We start from the raw sequence: 22,400 nt of genomic DNA on the forward strand, positions 1-22,400 counted from the left end.
TTGAGGCCATGGCTTCGTGGAGTATGCACCACACTCGAACCCTACCATCAGCTCTTACCAACTGAAATCGGGACTCATCTGACCAGGTTACGATTTTTCAGTAGTCTGGGATCCAGCCGACATGCTCACACTCCCAAGAGAGGCACTGCAGACGATATCGTGCTGTTAGCAAAGACAGTCGCATCTGTCGTCTGCTGCCACAGTCCATTAACGCCTCACTACCCTAACAGATACTTTCGTCGTACGTCCCACATTGATGTCTGCGGTTATTTCACGTAGTGTTGCTTGTCTGTTAGCACTGACAACTATACGGTAACATCGCTGATCTCGGTCGTTAAGTAAAGGCCTTCTGCCGCTGCGTTGTCTGTGGTGAGAGTAATGCCTGAAATTAAATTTAGTATGATCGGCAAGTCCTGACACTGTAGAACTCGAAATATTGCATTCGCTAACGATTTCCGAAATGTAATGTCCCATGTGTCTAGTTCCAACTACCATTCCGCGTTCATAGTCTATTAAATTCCGTCCCGCGGCCATAATGGCGCCAGAAACCTTTTGATATGGTTCACCTGAACACAAATGCCAGCTCCGCCAATGCATTGCCCTTATGTACCTTGTGTACGCGATACTGCCGTCATCTGTACATGTGAAGATCGCTATCCCATGAATTTTGCCACTTCAGTGCATAAAGAAAGACCCTGACAGTTCCAGATTGCAAGATTAATGCTTAAGATCTTGAGCATGTGTGACGTAAGCATTTAGGTTCAATGCTAATGAAACGTCCCCTTAGAACAAATGTACAAGACTGTGCTTAAACTGACACACAATATTATTTAGCGCAACGCAATCTGACTATCAAAGATCCCTGCAAAAGAATGGCCCTGAGTAAGATTAAACTATACCTTTCAGAAATCACTTACCACACAAAAATCTTCATTACTCGAACTACTGCAATACAGCGAGCGCCACTACTGCCAGCTAAATAAAAGATTCAAACTACGGAAGGCACTAACTACTGATAGGGATAGTTAGCAAATGAAAGAGTTTAATAGAGAACAAACACTGTATTTACCTTAATATCATCGTATATATAGCAGTTCATGACAAATTACAAAACTCTCTCCCCACATCTACCACTGCTGGCGGCTCACCTCCAACTGTGCAACGCTACGCGCTGTTCACATCCAGCTGCCGCTGGCTAACACTACAATGGCAGACAACAATGCAAACTAGCCACAGGCTGCACACAGCACAGCCAGTGATTTTCATACAGAGCGCTACGTAACGTTGCCAATAAGAAAACATAAACAGCCTACTTACATAGCCCCCATGCTCCCCACAAAAAATTTTACAAAATATTTTTGGGCAGTGGCCAATAAAGATTTGAAAAATTTTTTCATAATTACAATAACAAAAATATCAAATGCACACACTTATTTATACAGTGTTGGTCAAAAGCTAAAATTTTCTCACAGTCCATAAAGACAGTCCTGATCATTCATCACAGTAAAACTGCCGTTTCTTTTATCAAAGTCTGAGCAGTAAAAGACAATGCACACGGAAGTAGTGGATGTCCATGCAGTCTTGAAGAAGTAGTGTTGTCCTTCCAACAGAAAGACAGTGCTGACACTTGACATGCTGACAGGTAATAGGCCACAACAGAGCAAACCCACAGCAGAGTCAGTCGAAGTTGATGAATATTGGTGGGTAGGTCATCATAGAGTAGACCCACTGTAGTCCTGGTAGAGAGTATCAGAGCGCTACGTAACGTTGCCAATAAGAAAACATAACAGCCTACTTACACTAAGAAGCTACATGAAATGGGAATGTCACGTAAATTCTACATTAGGGGAGGCGAACGGAAGACTTAAATTTGTTGGAAAGCTTCTAGAAAAGTACGGTGCTGTCAAGTGTTGTAAAGGAAATCTCATGCAAGATAATGGCGTAAGAAGATGTTCTAGTAGACTTAACAACAAACACTGAAGAATTCAGGAGATGCACTCCTAAGACCGTAACCTGCCGGTACCCAGTGGACTTAAATGGGAGGGCTCGGAAAAAAGATAACATAGTTCTCGTGTAAACCTGCTATGTAAATTTAGAGAACTCAACTCCACAGCTATGATGCCACAGTCGTATATCTAACGTAGGTATCATGAGCAATCGATAACAAAAATTTGGGCGTATGGACGTCATTTTTCATATGAGCAATATGCGAGTTCATCTACATCTACATGGATACTCTGCAAATCACATTTAAGTGCCTGGCAGAGGATTCATCGAAGCACCTTCACAATTCTCTATTATTCCAATCTCGGATAGCGCGCGGGAAGAATGAACACCTATATCTTTCCATACGAGCTCTGATTTCACTTATTTTATGGTGGTGATAGTTCCTCCCTATTTAGGTCGGTGTCAACAAAATATTTTCCCATTCGGAGGAGAAAGTTGGTGATTAGAATTTCGCGAGAAGATTCCGTCGTAACGAAAAACGCCTTTCTTTTAATGATTTCCAGCCCAAATCATTTCTGTGACACTCTCTCCCATATTTCGCGATAATACAAAACGCGCTGCCTTTCTTTCAACTTTTTCGATGTACTCCGTCAGTCCTACCTGGTAAGGATCCCACAACGCGCAGCAGTATTCTAAAACAGGACGTACAAGCGAAGTGTAGGTTGTCTCCTTAGTAGATCTGTTACATTTTCTAAGTGTCCTGCCAATAAAACGCAGCCTTTGGTTAGCCTTCCCCACAACATTTTCTATGTGTTCTTTCCAAATTAAGTTGTTCGTAATTGTAATACCTAGGTATTTAATTGAATTTACGGCTTTTAGATTAGACTGATTTATCGTGTAACCGAAGTTTAACGAGTTCCTTTTAGTACTCATGTGGATGACCTCACACTTTTCGTTATTGAGGGTCAACTGCCACTTTTCGCACCATTCAGATATTTTTTTCTAAATCGTTTTGCAGTTTGTTTTGATCTTCTGATGACTTTATTAGTCGATAAACGACTGCGTCATCTGCAAACAACTGAAGACGGCGGCTCAGATTGTCTCCCAAATCGTTTATATAGATAAGGAACAGCAAAGGGCCTATAACACAACCTTGGGGAACGCCTGAAATCACTTCTGTTTTACTCGATGATTTTCCGTCAATTACTACGAACTGTGACCTCCATGACAGGAAATCGCAAATCCAGTCACATTACTGATACGATATTCCATAAGCACGCAATTTTACTACCAGCCGCTTGTGTAGTGCAGTGTCAAAAGCCTTTCGGAAATCCAGGAATACGGAATCGATGTGCAGTACTCTACTGCATTGGCTCCTTACATAGCTTGCATTTATCGCGAATCTCTTGCCCAACGTAAAGTCCCGAGCGACTGGAAAAAAGCACAGGTGACGCCTGTACATAAGAAGGGTAGAAGGACGGATCCTCAAAATTACAGACCAATATCCTTAACATTGGTTTGTTGCAGGATTCTCGAACATATTCTCAGTTCGAATATAATGAATTTTTCCTTGAGACAGAGAAGTTGCTGTCACTGCATCAGCACGACTTTAGAAAGCAACTCGCCGGGGTACAATGCATACCGGAGGGTACAACGTCTCAGTACTATTAACTTTATTCCTGTGAAACGCAACTCGCTCTTTTTTCGCATGATATCTTGCGAACCAAGGATGAAGGGTATCAGACGGATGCCATATTCCTTGACTTCCGGAAAGCGTTTGACTCGGTGCCACACTGCAGACTCCTAACTAAGGCACGAGCAAATAGGATTCGTTCCCAAGTATGTGAGTGGCTTGAAGACTTCTTAAGTAATAGAACCCAGTACGTTGTCCTTGATGGTGAGTGTTCATCGGAGGTCAGGGTATCATCTGTAGTGCCCCACGGAAGTATGGTAGGTCCGCTGTTGTTTTCTATCTACATAAATGATCTTTTGGATATGGTGGATAGCAATGTGCGGCTGTTTGCTGATGATGCTGTGGTGTACGGGAAGGTGTCGTCGTTGAGTGAGTGTAGGAGGATACAAGATGACTTGAACAGGATTTGTGATTGGTGTAAAGAATTGCAGCTAACTCTAAATATAGATAAATGTAAATTAATGCAGATGAATAGGAAAAAGAATGCTGTAATATTTGAATACTCTATTAGTAGTGTGGCGCTTGACACAGTCACGTCGATTAAATATTTGGGCGTAACATTGCAAAGCGATGTGAAGTGGGACAAGCATGTAATGGCAGTTGTGGGGAAGGTGGATAGTCGTCTTCGGTTCATTGGTATAATTTTGGGAAGATGTGGTCCATCTGTAAAGGAGACCGCTTATAAAACACTAATACGACCTATTCTTGAGTACTGCTCGAGCGTTTGGGATCCGTATCAGGTCGGATTGAGGGAGGACATAGAAGCAATTCAGAGGCGGGCTGCTAAATTTGTTACTGGTAGGTTTGATCATCACGCGAGTGTTACGGAAACACTTCAGGAACTCGGGTAGGAGTCTCTAGGGGATAGGAGGCGTTCTTTTCGTGAATCGCTACTGAGGAAATTTAGAGAACCAGCATTTGAGGCTGACTGCAGTACAATTTTACTGCCGTCAACTTACATTTCGCAGAAAGACCACAAAGATAAGATAAGAGAGATTAGGGGTCGTGCAAAGGCATATAGGCAGTCATTTTTCCCTCGTTCTGTTCGGGAGTAGAATGGGGAGGGAAGATGCTAGTTGTGGTACGAGGTACCCTCCGCCACGCACCGTATGGTGGATTGCGGAGTATGTATGTAGATGTAGATGTAGATGAAATCCCTTGTCAATAGCACTCAGCACTTCGTGTGCATAAAGAGCTAGTTGTGTTTCACAGGAAGAAAAGTAATAGTACTGGGACGTTGTACCCTCCGGTATGCATTGTACCCCGGCTTGCGAGGAATTGTCTGCGAATGCTCGTCCGCTTACGTACGCTCCAGTGCGAACGAGAACCGAGCCGCATCGACCGCAAGTGCACACGCACCTTAAGAGGAGCACTGGAAAAGCGGGCCCGGCGACGGGAAATTCTCCACGACAGCTGTCTGCTCGGCGGAGCGCTCGGCCCCTGGGAGAAGCGGCAGCAGTAATTCCAGCGCTGGACCATCGGCCTCTGGAGGGGCCGGGGCTGGGGGAAGCCGGCGGCCTGCCACTCAGAACACCACCGCGGGCCCGCAAGGCTGCACACAAATTTTACAGACGCGGGTGACCCTCTTGACCAGCCTATGGCGCGTTCCACCATCTCTCAGGTCTGCGTGATGACACATTGTGAGACTGCCGAGGACTAGAGATGGGCAAAACTGTTCTTTTCAGAGATTGGATCAGAACTGTTCACTCCCTGAAATGAATTAGCTCTTTTTCATGACTCACCACTCATTTACAATAGAAAATAAATGGAAGGCACATTGCCCTTTAAACTTGGTTTATTCCAGTACTATACCTGTATTTTGATCTTATTTGATCCTATTTCGAAGTAACACAGATAATGAGTAAGAATTTTGTATTGTTTATTGAAATTTCCACGATATGACAAAGTATTTGATTATTGATTTATTTTGCACTATCGTGGTTTTTTGGGTGATCGGAAAATGTTGTAACTTGAGATTTACATTAACAATATATTTGGCTATAATGTATTAAAATTTCATTAACCTCGTACAAATACATCGCAAGCCATATATTTTTAAAGTGAACGTTTCCTTCCGAAGACGCCTAAAATCGCAAAATCCGTACCAGAATAAGAAAAAAAAATATAAATTTGACTGTAAAACGAAAGTGCTGCATATAGCCTTACGCAGAATAAAACAAGGAAAATATTGGTGTATCACATTTTGCGATACGTTTATCGGTTCGCTCGTAATTAAAGCGTAAATTCTAGTGTCCATAATAAAAATCCTATAGTAAGAGGAGTCGTCAGGAACCTAATCTAATCAGTTTAAACAAATAAAAATAAAATAAAAACAATTGATGTATACATAACATAATAATGTAATATACATAGCGGTATTACTACGAAGAACAATATCCAGTAGGGACGAACTCCGATGCAGAGGCGCTGAGTCGAGCAGGTCGAGCCGCGAGCTGTGTTACTGCGTGAGCTGAGACCGCAGAGACCAGAGTGACACCTGAGTCGCTTTGCTCAACGCTCTGGCTAGAGTCGAGACGGTGGGGTGAGCGTTGAGCGGGCGAGTTCCGAGGGTGGGGGGAGCGGTGAACTCACCCGCTCCGAGACAAATCGTCCGTTCCCTTGCGAGCGGGTTGTTGCAAGTAGTTCCTATATTATCCGCTAGGTGGCTCTCTGTCCTGTTGCTCGCATCAACTGCCCAGAGGGCAGGACGTGCGACTGAAACGATCGCCGACAGAGTGCGATGCGAAGTTAAGCTGCGCCAGACACTGTACGCGGCAGACGACGCACAGAGATGGCACGGCATATGTGAAACACAAAATCCAATGGGGCACTGCACAATGCAGGCAGCCAAGGTAGAAGCAGGGCAGAGGCCGGCGCTGGCTGTGTTGTGTGGCGTGCACTGTGCTCTGACCAGCAGAGGCGCTGCTGATATGCTCCATCTCTCTCTCTCTCTCTCTCTCTCTCTCTCTCTCTGCCGTGGGAAACGTTTGGAGCTACCGTTCTTTTTTTTCTGAATCACTGATTGTTCACTCCTTTGAAAGGAGTTCAAGAGCGGATCCCCCATCTCTACCGAGGACAAGTTTGGAACCATTTTAACTGCCAGGATGATACATGTGACTCCATACAGACAGCACAGATAAAAGGTGAAAAGCAAATACACAAATTTTATTTACTCTGCATACACAATGAAGAGCCAAAGAAACTGGTACACCTGCCTAATATCGTGCAGGGCACCCGCGAACATTCAGAACTGCCGCAACACGCCGTGCCATGGACTCGACTAATGTCTGAAGTAGTGCTGGGTCCACAAATCCCTACGAGTACGAGCAGGTGGAGATCCCTTCTGAACAGCACATTGCAAGATATGCTCAATAATGTTCATTTCTGTGCAGTTTGGAGGCCAGCAGAAGTGTTTAAACTCAGAAGAGTGTTCCTGGAGCCACTCAGACAGGATGCGTATGTACGTGTCACCTTTCAGAGTCGTATCTAGACGTATCAGGGATCCATATCACTCGAACTGCACACGCTGCACACCATTACAGATCCTCCACCAGCTTGAATTGTCCCCTGCTGAAATGCAGGGTCCATGGATTCATGAGGTTGTCTCCATACCCGTACACGTCCATCCACTCGATACAATTTGAAACGAGACTCATGCGACCAGGCAACATGTTTCCAGTCATCAACTGTCCAATGTCGGTATTGATGAGCCCAGGCGAGGCGTACAGCTTTTTGTTGTGCAGTCATCAAGGGTACACGAATTTGCCTTCAGCTCTGAAAACCTATATCGATGATGCTTCGTTGACTGATTCTCACCCTAATAGTTGTTGATGTCCCAGCGTTGAAATCTGCAGAAATTTGCGGAATGGTTGCACTTCTGTCACGTTGAACGATTCCATTCAGTCGTCGTTGGGCCCGTTCTTACAGGATCTTTTTCTGGCCGCAGCGATTTCGGAGATTTGATGTTTTACCGGATTCTTGATATTCTTAGTACACTCGTGAAATGAAATGGTCGTACGGGAAAATCCCAACTTCATCGCTATCTCAGAGATGCCGTGCCCAATCGCTCGTGCGCCGACTACAACATCACGTCCAGACTCACTTAAATCTTGATAATCCGCCATTTTAGCAGCAGTAGCCGATGTAACAACTGCGCCAGATACGTGTTGTTTTATATAGGCGCAGCAGACCGCAGCGCCATATTCTGACTGTTTACGTATCTCTGTATTTGAATACTCATGCCTGTATCAGTTTCTTTGACGCTTCACTGTATATACACGGTGCGAGATTTAGTAGAGCTTCCAGTCCTGAGAGTAACAATGGTTCCAGCCCAGCTGGTCGTCCAGTTGACCAGAGCTTTGATCAGACAGACGAGGTCCGTACGTCATTGTGTGCTGCATCTCTCTGGCAGACTCTTTAGCTCACACAACAGGCATCGATTCGAAAGAACGAACTTTAACCGAAAGAATGCCAGCAAGATTATCATTGATCTTTATCGAACAATCAAGTATATTGAACAACAACGATCGGAAACGAACTTTGCATTCAGATTAGTTAATTTAGTGTAGTTAGAAAAACTTTTAATTGATTACATTACTGAGAGTGACCGAAATATTAATTATTGAATGATAATATACAGTCGCTGGCTCATGTTTGAGCAAAAGTTATGAGCTGGTATCTGTCCGGTTGAAAATATTACGTAAAAGTTACAGACTCGTTCTTGGACGGCAATCTAAACGATTACGTGGAAGTTCAAATAAAATTTCACGCCAGTAATAAGCCCAGGAGTTAATTATTACTGTATTAAACACTTAAAAATGAGTGAAACCAGTTACTTGCTAGCCAGTAGCAACATGTGACTTGCTATGCACTAAGTAACGCCCCTCAATAATACTGACTTTCGTTAGGTTTCGTGAAGCAATAACCGCGATCAGTTAATATTCCATACCAACTTTTGTGGCAGTTATCGTCAGCATGATTTTATAATTGCCAGTAATCACTATGGACAATGCCGAAATTACGAGAGCCAAGTTGCATAACACATTTGAAGAACACAGACAATGTGATCACTTTTGTTTAAGTACTACACTTTACCAATATTTGGCAGTTATTCTTAATATGCACTGAGTTCCTTTCTCAAATAATTATATAATGCAGATGGAGTACTACAATGATACACAGGGTAACAACTATCGAAATATATGAAATAAAATCGTCATAACTTCTGAACGGTTTGCGTTAGGACGTTCAAATTGCACTGTTGGCCGCGGGGCATGATGGGAATTAGCGCGCATGCGCACACGCACTCGCCTTGTTGTCGGCCCCTTTCAGTTGGACGGGTTTGTGAGTAAGCAAAATTGGCACATCTAGTGGACTGAGAATCCGCAATAGAGAAGTCTCTTTACCCTTAACGGATGACTGTGAGGTGTGCAATTTCCTGTCACGGAATAATCGGTGCGATCTTCCGTGATTGCACGGTGACTACCGAACGGTACGTGAAGGTTTTTGAAAATGATTTCATTCCCATTATCCAAAGCGACCCTGCTTTCGAAAATTGGAAATTGGTGGTAAGGTCTTATGGGACCGAACTGCTGAGGTCATCGGTCCCTAAACCTACACGCTACTCAATCTAACTTACGCTATAGACAACACCCATGCTCGAGGGAGGACTCGAACCTTCGACGGAAGGAGCCGCACGGACCGTGACAAGGCGCCTCAAACCTGCTTTCGACACGTGCGGTCCATGCAAGATGGTGCTCGACCCCATCGAAGCAGGAGAGTGTTTGATGTCGTGGACGACCGCTTTGGGGACCGCATTCTGGCTCTGGGATGTCCAGAGGCTACGAACATGGGCATAGATGGCCGCCGTTTCCTCCGGATGAACACATGCGACTCAGTTTTGTGAGGCTATGTTAAAGACGAGGTGTCCCGCAATAACTCAAATACCATTTCTGAGCTGAAAACAGCCATTGAGAAGGTCTATATCAAAAATAATTATCGTACACGACACGTAATTCAGCCAGTTAAGCTAATGTCCAATACGCTCACAACAGCGTCCCTAGCCCCTGTCTGTACTTCAGAATACCTTTGCCGTCGAAATAAACGATTCTCACACACCGTCGGATACTTGCAACTCCAAAGTTATCATGAAATTGTTAAAAACAAAAAAAAAGGAACAGATCTTGACGTTTAAGGGGCTCCGGAACGCCCTATACTTGCAATGTTAAAATAACGCTTATATATTACATCTTTCCTCACAAAGTATTTGAGGTAGGAAGTTGAACTTTTTACAGATTATTTATTGGAATATGGGCTACAACTTAACACAGGGATTTTACAAAATTTTAGTTCAGTTATTAAAGATGATTTTTTTTTCAATTGTAATGAAAATTCACATTTTTTTGCAATTTTTTATTTATATATTCAAAAGTATACAGTTTTTTGGAAAAAGGCTGTGTTAAATTATGCAGAAGGTACTGTGTAACATTTACTGAAAGTTTGAAACAAATATGTTTGGAAGATCCTTAGAAAACATGTAATTAGTATGAGAAAATAAAAGTTTTGGGAATCGAGCGACAAAGATTGGATTAACTTTTTAGTGCATTCCAGGTCCATAGGATGGATTATCTTCATCCTCTGCAAACTCCTCCTCCAGCTTCCTCTTGTTCCTCCTCCTGTTTACTCTTGCTTGTATTTCTAGACTCTTTACAGCCCTGTCTGCAGCCCGAAGGCGTTCCTTGTCTAAAGCAAGCATCGCTCGTACCATGTTAGAACCTATCTTCATTCCCATATTTCTAAATACCTTGCACCTTACAATGTTGCCATCATTGAAAGTCGCAACAGCATCATACACACCAAAGTGAAGTGTTTCTATTCCAACAAATACAGTCTTGGGGAATTAATTACGAATATTTTCGAGATAACGACAGAGTAAATAAACATGAAACAATCGACAATCACACCAGCGATATATATTGAACCATCACAGGTTAGCCACAACACATACTTTATCTCACATCACTGAAATGTACCTGATGAACACGGACGTTAATAATAACACCATTTGACAGCAGTTTAACAGCGCCACAGTGGGTCACGCCCATGTAGAACACATTTCAAAAAAAATTTAAAAATAGTTGTAGTCTTCGGAATTGAATAAATTATATATCTATTAAAAGGTAATAGTCTGCAGATTCAGAAAACGCAAAAAAGTAAAAATTGGACTTTTCATGATTTTGAGCCTTTCCGGAGCCCCTTAAACCAGAGACTAATATGTTGTCAAGATGACAATAACCTTAGGCAAACATAACGTGTAGTACTTACTTATTCCTTACTTACTATTATATTTAGACAGAAAATTATGTTCAGTCCTTTTGAAAATTGTTTTAAGCGTTCTCAAATAATATCCAGCTTTTATTTTAACTCAGTGCCTCATTCAACTCTCTTTTGACTGGTTGAATGACTTACAGGGTATTAAGCCATTCTTTGCACATTAATCTCTCTGTATCAACAACTGTCAGTTCGCAGCTGGTTCGCAGTCTGTATCTCACCTCTGATTTCAGCGAGTTTCGGCTACTTGTAAAACTGAAATTAATTAAATTCTCTCTCTTTCAAATTACTTATAAAATGATTCATCTATTTGAATGGAAATGAAAACCTGTACTACTTTAGATAATATTTTACGTACTACAGTTTATTACCTCTCTTTTTACGTGCGGATTTTCACAATAAACAGACGTCGTAATGTCAACGAGAGGCGACATAACTCTATCAACAGCCTAAGAGGGATGACCAAACAAACAAAAATAAACAAGCACCACCACCACCGCTTTAGTTCTCAACTTACAAGCAGATGTTCAAACATTCAGCCTCTTCAGGTGTTGGCTTATCGCGTTCCCATTACGAAATCCTAATTCAGTGTCACTCGTCGAGCTGAACTGCTAAAATAATGGCAGCAGGTTGGATTTCCGTTTTAGAATGGTTCAGCTAGGGTACTACTATTTCTCCCGTCACCTCACTGTTACTTGTCACGAGCTAGGTACGCTGACTATAAGCATGGATTCCGATCCGTGTGTTTCCGTCACTGACCCACTGATCCATGTTGTCGGCCAGTTTCAGTTGGGTGGGTTTGTCACTAAGCAAAATTCTTGAAAGAAAGGATATTGCAGAGAAATGGGTTAGTCACGGATTAGGGCGTTGTTTTCAGAATACATCTTCCAGTGTGTGCTGTTTTGGAACTTCCTGATAGTTTAAAATCGTATGCCGGATAGGAGCACGAACTTGATCTTGCCTTCCACAGGCAATGCTCTTACCAATTGAACCATCCTGCTCGTAGCTCCATTCCCGCCAGTATCTCTCTCATACATTACAAAAGTCACAGAACTCCTGCATACCTTGAAGAACTAGCGCTCCTAGAAGAAAGAAAATACGGCTGTGGCAAGCCATTTCTCAGCCATATCCTATCTTCCTAGAGTGCTAGTCACGCAAGGTATACAGGATAACTTCTTTGAATTTAGGAGCGGGGACTGACACCCGCAAATGGCGAATATCCTCATCTCATTTCCATTTCATATCAACTCCAGAAAATCGTTGAACAGTTAGGCCATTCAGCGCCACACAGCTTGGCTTTAGTAACGGGCCTTCACATAAATCCTGCAGACCCCCACCGCCTCTTGTAGTAATTATACATCCATGCCCGGTGCTGCCTCCTGGCGGTAATTCACATGCTGCGTTTTATCCACGTTACGTTAATCATAATTTTCCTGGCATTATGGGAAAATCTCTGACCGTCAGACAGACCGAGAAAGCTCTCAAACCAGTGCTGTGTGAAAACGGAAAAGCTCGCAAAGGGCACTGTTCCCTGATTAGCGAAAGAGTACCTCTTTGCTGACGGTGGCACGCAAAAGGGCACCGAATTCCGCGTGTGCTGCGAAACACCCGCAGGAAGATATTTACCTCGACTCACGACCAGCTGTGCCTAACGTACCTGAAACCGCGCCCCGGATGCTAAATACGTTCTGCTAGTTTCCTGCTAAGAATTACCGTCTCTAAAGGTATACATTAGGAGTCGCATGTTACGCGAATCTGAAACTATAATAGTTAAGTTGGTGTCAGTTCCTTTGAAACTGCAAGAAAACTGCGAAGTTCCTTGCTACGACGTCCCTGTCGCGGCAAATTTCTACGCCAGCTGCTCCTCTCACAATGATGTTAATCATCAGTAGCTTGAGTTATTACAATCTGGGTGACTGGCTGATTTGGCCTTGTAATACCAAACAAAGTGGTCTTGTTATTTTGATTCTGAGAGCTGCTGAAAGCGAGGGGAAACTACAGTCGTTATATTTTCTTGTAGGTCAAATATTCCAGAGGTAAAATAGTCCCCCATTCGTGTAACGAGGAAGTTGCCATCAAGAGAAACAAGATCTTGTACGTAAATTAGACTACAGTTATAAGAATCGAAAGGTATGAAAGGGAAGAATTACTTGGGAAAGGATTGAAACAGGGTTGCAGTCTATCCCTCAAGGGAATTAAATATCACGGACATGAACTGTGAAGTATGCCGATGATACTGTAATTCTATCAGAGAGTGCAAAAGGCCTGGGGCAGCAGTCGAACGGAATGGATAGTGTCTTGAAAATAGAAGATCAACATTCACAAAGTAAAACAAGGGCAATGGAATGTAGTCTAGTTAAATCAGGCGATGCTGAAGGAATTAGATTACGAAATGAGACACTAAAACTAGTAAATTAATTCTGCCATTTGTGCAACAGAGTAGTTTATGTTGACCGACGTAGGAAGGACCTAAACCGACGACAGGGGATTGCAAGAAAAACATTTCTGAAGAAGACAATTTTGTTAACATCAAATACAAATTTCAATATAAGTTATTTGTATCGAAAGTAGCCTTGTACGGGATGGAGACGTGGGCGGTAAACAGTTACGAGAAGAAAAGAATAGAAATGTAGTTCTACAGGAGAATGCTCAAAATTAGACGGGTAGATGGTCAACTACTAAAGTTGTAGTGAACTGAATGGGGGAGAAAAGAAACACATTTTACAGACAGTATATACAGGGTTATTACAAATGATTGAAGCGATTTCACAGCTCTACAATAACTTTATTATTTGAGATATTTTCACAATGCTTTGCACACACATACAAAAACTCAAAAAGTTTTTTTAGGCATTCACAAATGTTCGATATGTGCCCCTTTAGTGATTCGGCAGACATCAAGCCCATAATCAAGTTCCTCCCACACTCGACGCAGCACGTCCCCACCAATGAGTTCGAAAGCATCGTTGATGCGAGCTCGCAGTTCTGGCACGTTTCTTGGTAGAGGAGGTTTAAACACTGAATCTTTCACATAACCCCACAGAAAGAAATCGCATGGCGTTAAGTCGGGAGAGCGTGGAGGCCATGACATGAATTGCTGATCATGATCTCCACCACGACCGATCCATCGGTTTTCCAATCTCCTGTTTAAGAAATGCCGAACATCATGATGGAAGTGCGGTGGAACACCATCCTGTTGAAAGATGAAGTCGGCGCTGTCGGTCTCCAGTTGTGGCATGAGCCAATTTTCCGGCATGTCCAGATACACGCGTGAAACTTGCCCGCACGCGTTCAACCGTTTCCTCGCTCACTGCAAGCCGACCCGTTGATTTCCCCTTACAGAGGCATCCAGAAGCTTTAAACTGCGCATACCATCGCCGAATGGAGTTAGCAGTTGCTCGATCTTTGTTGAACTTCGTCCTCAAGTGTCGTTGCACTGTTATGACTGACTGATGTGAGTGCATTTCAAGCACGACATACGCTTTCTCGGCTCCTGTCGCCATTTTGTCTCACTGCGCTCTCGAGCGCTCTGACGGCAGAAACCTGAAGTGCGGCTTCAGCCGAACAAAACTTTATGAGTTTTTCTACGTATCTGTAGTGTGTCGTGACCATATGTCAATGAATAGAGCTACAGTGAATTTATGAAATCGCTTCAATCATTTGTAATAGCCCTGTACTTATACCGCTGAATGTACTTAGGGAATTTTATCGTTGTATGACATGTAGATCAGGAGATATTACGTCATAAACACTGAGATGCGCAAAAAACTTCCTCAGCAGACATGAGTTTTAATTTATTACTTCTTTGCTACTAGTTCTCTTCACAACATATTTCGTTAACAGTATCGACATATGCTGCTGAATGTACCTACAAAGTTCAAGAGACGTGACGTCATAAACACTGCCATATGAGCAAAATCCCGCATCATGCACGAAGTTTTAATAAATTTATTCTTTACTACTAAGACACTCCTACGGTCGAGTCAACTTAAGGAAATACCTGACCTCTGGCTGCGCTTTTGACGGTTTTCAACTATGAAGTGCAAACGGCTGTAGGCGAAACCGATAGCTGTCTATAGGCTACAGCTGTGAAGAGGCATTGCTATAGAGTCGTATACACGCGAAGGAGCTGCGCCCAGCGCGTAATGTCTGGTATCATGTTTCTTGTTTCGATATTGTACTTATGGATAGTGATTTCCCTAAATCACTCCAGGCAAATGCCGGGATGGTTCCTCTGAAAGGGCACGGCCGACTTCCTTCCCAATCCTTCCCTAATCCGATGAGACCGATGACCACGCTGTCTGGTCTCCTTCCCCAAACCAGCCAACCAACTTGTGGATACGGGGTGTTCAAAAAGTCTCTCCGCAGTGCCGTATGATTGTTAGCCGCGCGCGCCCTATGCCGCAGTGAATATACCGAAATGAAATTCAGTGAAATACAAGTTATTAATTTATTCAATATTCATTTTTACTTACAAATTTTCACATTAAATGTTGAAAGTGTCCCCCCTGTTGTTGAATACACAATTCAATTCGACTAATCATGTTTCCAAACACAAGCTGTAACATTTCTTCTGTAACAAAATGGTTCAAATGGCTCTGAGCACTATGGGACTTAACTTCTGAGGTCATCAGTCCCCTGGAACTTAGAGCTACTTAAACCTAACTAACCTTAGGACATCACACACATCCATGCCCGAGGCAGGATTCGAACCTGCGACCGTAGCGGTCGCGCGGTTCCAGACCTTCTGTAACAGAAGCAGTGAAAGTGGATATTGCAGTTTTCAGTTCATCGACGGGTTTTGGACGGTTTTTATAGACAGTTGCTTTCGCTGCACCCCAGAAGAAAAAGTCAGGTGGTGTTTAGGAAAGGCGATCGCGGAAGCCAAAGTCCCTGTGAAATTATGCGATCAGCTAAAACATCAGCAAGCAGTGACACTGAAACGCGAGCTGTATGCGCAGTTGCACCATCTTGTTGAAAATAACCGTTCAGTATTTCACTTAACACAAGTTCTCCTATGAATGGGTACAGAATATCACTACAGTATCGTTGTGCGTTTATTGTTTCGTTGAAAAATATGGGATCCACAACTGACGTCTAGAAAATGCGATCCAAACACCTGTTTTCACAGAATGAAGTGATTCCTCATGAATACACAGTGGATTTGCAGTACTCCAAATAACAGAATTTTGCGAGTTCGCCGGTCGGGGTGGCCGAGCGGTTCCAGGCGCTACAGTCTGGAGCCGCGCGACCGCTACGGTCGCAGGTTCGAATCCTGCCTCGGGCATAGATGTGTGTGATGTCCTTAGGTTAGTTAGGTTTAAGTAGTTATAAGTCCTAGGGGACTGATGACCTTAGAAGTTAAGTCCCATAGTGCTCAGAGCCATTTGAACCTTTTTTTTTTTTTTGCGGTTTCATGTACCCGGATAAGTGAATGCATGCCTCATCAGTGAAAAAAGTTTCATTAAGAATATCTCCTCCATTTCGTTGAACGAAATTTTTGAACCATTGACAATAATGCAGTCTCTTGCCATGATCAGTATCTTTCAGTTCTTGCACCACTGTCACTTTGTATGGAAAAAGTTCTAATTTTTTTTCCTTACAGCTGTATGGGCCGTTCCGACACTAACATCGATTTCCTGGGCGAGTTTTCTTACTGGCTTGTTCGGACTCATGGACATTTTATCGGAAATGTCGAGTAGTTTTTCCTCAGACAAACTTCTCGGTGCATCTCTCACTGAACCCGTACCTCGAAATTTGTTAATCAAGTCCTTCGCAATATCGCGAATGTGGGAGTGTTGTCTCCGGGAAAACTGAATTAAATGTTTGATGAACTGAAACTGTGTATTTACTTCCAGATTGGAACATTTGTTCGACTAAAAACACACGTTCTTCAATGGTTAGCATTTCAACAGTGACAAAAACGAAACAAACGAACAAAGGAACTAAACATAACCGTGCACGTCAACACGTAACGACACACACCAACGATACTACTGACGCTGGCTGAGATAAACGATATAGTGAAATGTTGGGGAGTCTACTTGAAGGTAAGTAACCCAGGCAGGCCAACAATCATACGGCACGCGCGCCAAACAATCATACGGCACTGCGGAGAGACTTTTTGAACACCCCGTATATAGATGACGCATATTTGTTTGTACAACAGTTTCATAGTGTCAAAGGTATTTCCACGAATACAAGGAAATGAAAGTTTTTTGATACTTCACTACCAACAGTTTTGATTTCTTTTCTTATAGAAAATTGTCGACAATGCCAGGTACATCAGGTAGCCGTCTACAAATTCAAGCGGACTGTCTTCAGAAGCAACAGGCATCATTCCACATAAATCGCCTGAGAGCATAATGACAACAGACTACTCAACGAAAAAGACGCCGTACCAGCTCCTTGTAGTCTGCTAAGCAGCGCAAGATTTTTCAACCAAAAAATTTGTGAAAACCTCACTGATTATGCAACAACTGAGGTGAAACGTTTTTGGAGAATAAAAAAAATTCGCGTTCTTGTGAGAAATCAAACCCTTTAGCTATTTTATCACACTGAAGTGCTTTAAAATGTGACACTTGTTTCATTATTTTGTTTTTAATTGCTGTCTTCGATCGCGATGTCGCCGATTTACTACTAGCTGCAGCTATTCGGCAGTTTGTTGTATTTTTAATTTCACATCTGCGAATAACAGCGTATTTAACTGTTACGGTTACTAGTGCACTTAAATTGGTGTACTTATCTAGTTTCCTCCGTGAACATTAACAGTCTATTTGATTAGTCTCCAATTCAGAGGGCAGAGTCACTTAAGACTATTTCTGTACCGTTTTGATTTCTTTTCTTATAGAAAATTGTCGACAATGCCGGGTACATCGGGTAGCCGTCTACAAATTCAAGCGGACTTTCTTCAGAAACAACAGGTATCATTCCATATAAATCGCCTGAGAGCATAATGACATCAGACTACTCAACAAAAAAGACACCGTATCAGGTCCTTGTCGTCGGCTAAGCAGCGTAAGATTTTTCAACCAAACCTGGTAAGCAATGCGCTATCACACATGCTCCACGTTTCGAAAAAAAAAAAAACAATGCGTGTGCGCAAGTACGGAAGCGCCCTTTTGTTTTTGAAAACGTGGAACGCATGTGTTAAGTCGAAAAGAAGGCGCCTTAACAGCATTGCTTCAAAAGTTACGTTACTACTTTCCGCAGAGTAGTGGGCCGGGGTGTTGTGATGACGTCATCTGGAGGAGGCTGCGCTGTGGCGGCGCCTGGCAGTGGAAGCCTGCTCCCCGGGCCTCTCTGGCTGATTGCTCGTCGCACCTCCCTCCCCCCCTCCCACCACCCCCTCCACCCTCCAACCTCCACTCACTCCTCCACTGCCCCCTCCGCCCCCGCAAAGTCCGCACCTTGCGCCGGCTGCCCCCCACGCCGCCTTCTTTTGTCGCCAGTAACCACGTTCGCGGGCGTGGCGTGTGTGGCCGTCGCGTAATAAAGTGCCAAAGGCACTTGGGCCCAAGTGCTGGCCTTTTTAACGGAGCACCGCCGGCCTCCTGTGAAGGGGAAGGCGCGCGGCGTGTCTTTGCCGTGTCCACGCCAACTGACACAACGTCACAGGCTTCTTTCAACTTCCTTTCCAGACCAGCTTCTCTCCGTTTCGAAATAAGGCGCTTCCGTGCACAAAATGGAGCAGTAAAATACTGCCGGAAGCAGTTCAGGCAATGTGAAACGAAGGATAGGTAAATATCCACATCTACTTGATTGCTATGCGGTACGCACTTAACTTGAAACGTCCCCTTTTGAAGAATTGTATACGAGACTGTGTTTAACCTGACACACAATATTTTTAGCGCAACGCAATCTGACTTTCAAAAATCCCTACAAAAGAATAGCCCTGACTAACATTAACCTATACCTTTCACAAATCACTTACTTCACCAAAAATCTTCGTTACTCGAACTACTGCAAAACAGCGAGCGCCACTACTGCCAGCTAAATAAAAGATTCAAACTACGGAAGGCACTAACTACTGATAGGCATAGTTAGCAAATGAAAGATTTTAATAGAGAACAAACAATGTATTTACCTTAATAGTGTTGAAAAACCATAATATACATTTTCATGACATCCAGTCTTACAAATTTCCAAACTCCGCCATCTCTCTCCCCACATCCACCACTGCTGGCGGCTCACCTCCAACTGCGCAATGCTACGCGCTGTTCACATCCAGCTGCCGCTGCCCAACACTACAATGGCAGACAACAATGCAAACTAGCCACAGACTGCACACAGCACAGCCAGTGATTTTCATACAGAGCGCTATGTAACGTTGCCAATAAGAAAACATAAACAGCCTACTTACAAACTATCATAATACAATTTAAGTTTTGTTCTCGTGTTTGCGACAGATAATGAACAATAAACGTCCGTAAACAAACCGTTGAACCAAATGACTGCCAGTGTCGCATCTGAACGTTATGTACAGTGGAATAACAACCATAATTCGCCAAGAAGTAGGAGAAAACGTTAACCAAACTCTGTTACAAAACCACAACACAGTCTATAAGTAGCATATACCACTTTCTTTACTGAAATAAAAATAACGAACTTGTACTGACGCCCTCAGGTCGCTTAAAAAGGAAATGAAACAGCAACAACTCATTCAGTAGCCAAACAATAATAGAGTACAGCCCAGAACAGATATGTAGCACTCGTAAGCATGAAATGGGACATACATCAGCTTTTTTACCTAAATACATGCTACTGAGGTTATATTATAGGCGTTAACAGCTCTGTGTATGTAGAGGACATGCTGTATTAATATATAGACTTGTGGCCGAGTACGTTTACCAGCCGCAGAGCACACATAACGCAACAAAAGATAAAAAGGAACCTGAGATGCATAGCGTAAACAACAGCAGATTCTGATCACGCTATATTCACATTGCTAATCAATCCACATAAAAATTTTTTGTATGTTATCTTCTAGAACCAACAAAAAAAAAAACCTCACTGATTATGCAACAGCTGAGGTCAAACGTGTCTGGAGAATGAAATAAATTTGCATTCTTGCAAGAAGGCAAACCCTTTAGTTATTTTATCACACTGAAGTGCTTTAAAATGTAACACTTATTCACTTGCTTTTAATTACTATCTTAGATCGCAATGGAGCCGATTTACTACTAGCTGCAGCTGTTCGCCAGTTTGTTATATTTTTAATTTCACATCTGCGAATAATAGCGCATTTAGACTGTTACGGTTACTAGTGCAGTTAAATTTGTGTACTTATCTAGTTTCCTCCGTGAACATTTACTGTCTGTTTGATTAGTCTCCAATTCAGAGGGTAGAGCCACTTTAGACTATTTCTCTGCCATTCCACTTTCGAATAACACGTTCGGAAAATGAACACATATACCTCTCTGTGCGGTCTTTGACGTCTCCTATTTTATCTCGATGGTCATTTCTTCCCAGTAGCAAAATAGTTTGGCATTTCAAGGAGAAATTTGGTGACTGAAAATCCTTGAAATGATCTCGCCGCAACGTAAAATCCATTGTTTCAATGATTGCCACCCCAACTCCCTTATCTCATTCGTGACACTCAGTACCCTGTTCCGCGACAATACAAAACAGGCCGCCATATTTTGAACTTTGTTGCACCTTTAAACTGATGTGCCATGAAAACGCGGTATTTGGTTTTCCTTCCGTACAACATATTCAATGTGATGGTTGCAGTTCACGTTGATCGTAACTGTTATCCCTTGGCGTTTATTTGAATCGACTACATTCAAAAGATAACTAAAATATTACGGTATTTTTAGTACTCATGTGCCGGACTAAACCCTTTTCATTGTTCAGAGTGAATTTCCACTTTTTGCACCATATAGATATCTCGTTTAAATCATTACGTAATTCGTTTTGATCTTCTAATGATTTTACTTGACGGTAAACAAGAACATCATTTGCAAAGGGTGTAAGAAGGCTGTTCAGATTGTCCTCTAAAACGTGTATATAGATTAAGGGGCTCCGGAAAGGCTCAAAATCATGAAAAGTTCAATTTTTACTTTTTTGCGTTTTCTTAATCTGCAGACTATTACCTTTTAATAGATATATAATTTATTCAATTCCGATGACTACAACTATTTTTAATTTTTTTTTTTTTTAAATGTGTTCTACATGGGCGTGACCCACTGTGGCGCTGTTAACCTGCTGTCAAATGGTGTTATTATTAACGTCCGTGTTCATCAGGTACATTTTAGTGATGTGAGATAAAGTATGTGTTGTGGCTAACCTATTTTCAGAGACTTAGCAGCACCTGAACTGTTGAAAAAGTGTATTCACGGGAAAACTCAAAACCCCGATGAAAGTGTAAATAGTGTTATATGGTCGAGAATCCCCAGGACTGTATTTGTTGGAATATAAACACTTCACTTTGGTGTGTTGCGACTTTCAATGATGGCAACATTGTAAGGTGCAAGGTATTTAGAAATAGGGGAATGAAGATAGGTTCTAACATGGTACGAGCGATGCTTGCTTTAGACAAGGAACACCTTCGGGCTGCAGACAGGGCTGTAAAGAGTCTAGAAATACAAGCAAGAGTAAACAGGAGGCGGAACAAGAGGAAGCTGGAGGAGGAGTTTGCAGAGGATGAAGATAATCGATCATATGGACCTGGAATGCACTAAAAGGTTAATCCAATCTTTGTCGCTCGATTCCCAAAACTTTTATTTTCTCATACTAATTACATGTTTTCTAAGGATCTTCCAAACATATTTGTTTCAAACTTTCAGTAAATGTTACACAGTACCTTCTGCATAATTTAACACAGCCTTTTTCCAAAAAACTGTATATTTTTGAATATATAAATAAAAAATTGCAATAAAACGTTGTGAATTTTCATTACAATTGAAAAAAAATCATCTTTAATAACTGAACTAAAATTCTGAAAAATCCCTGTGTTAAGTTGTAGCCCATATTCCAATACATAATCTGTAAAAAGTTCAACTTCCTACCTCAAATACTTTGTGAGGAAAGATGTAATTTATAAGCTTTATTTTAAAATTGCAAGTATAGGGCGTTCCGGAGCCCCTTAAAAGCAGCAGAGGGCCTATAGTGTCAACGGCCTTGCCGCAGTGGTAACACCGGTTCCCGTCCGATCATCGAAGTTAAGCGCTGTCGGGCTGGGCTCGCACTTGGATGGGTGATCATCCGGTCTGCCGAGCGCTGTTGACAAGCGGCGTGCACTCAGCCCTTGTGAGGAAGACTGAGGACTTACTTGAGTGAGAAGTAGAAACTCCGGTCTCGTAAACTGACATACGGCCGGAAGAGGGGTATGCTGACCACATGCCCCTCCATATCCGCAACCAGTGACGCCTGTGGGCTGAGTCTGACACGGCGGCCGGTCGGTACCGTTGGGCCTTCCAAGGCCTGTTCG

At 42.7% G+C, this 22,400-nt stretch overlaps 1 pseudogene; it reads left to right on the top strand.

Annotated features, from left to right (window-relative positions):
* Nucleotides 1–22,080: 22,080 nt before the first annotated feature.
* LOC126095933 (5S ribosomal RNA) lies at nt 22,081–22,198 on the top strand (annotated as a pseudogene).
* Nucleotides 22,199–22,400: the final 202 nt, after the last annotated feature.

The sequence above is a fragment of the Schistocerca cancellata genome, chromosome 8 (assembly GCF_023864275.1).
Source record: "Schistocerca cancellata isolate TAMUIC-IGC-003103 chromosome 8, iqSchCanc2.1, whole genome shotgun sequence".
Lineage (NCBI taxonomy): Eukaryota > Metazoa > Arthropoda > Insecta > Orthoptera > Acrididae > Schistocerca > Schistocerca cancellata.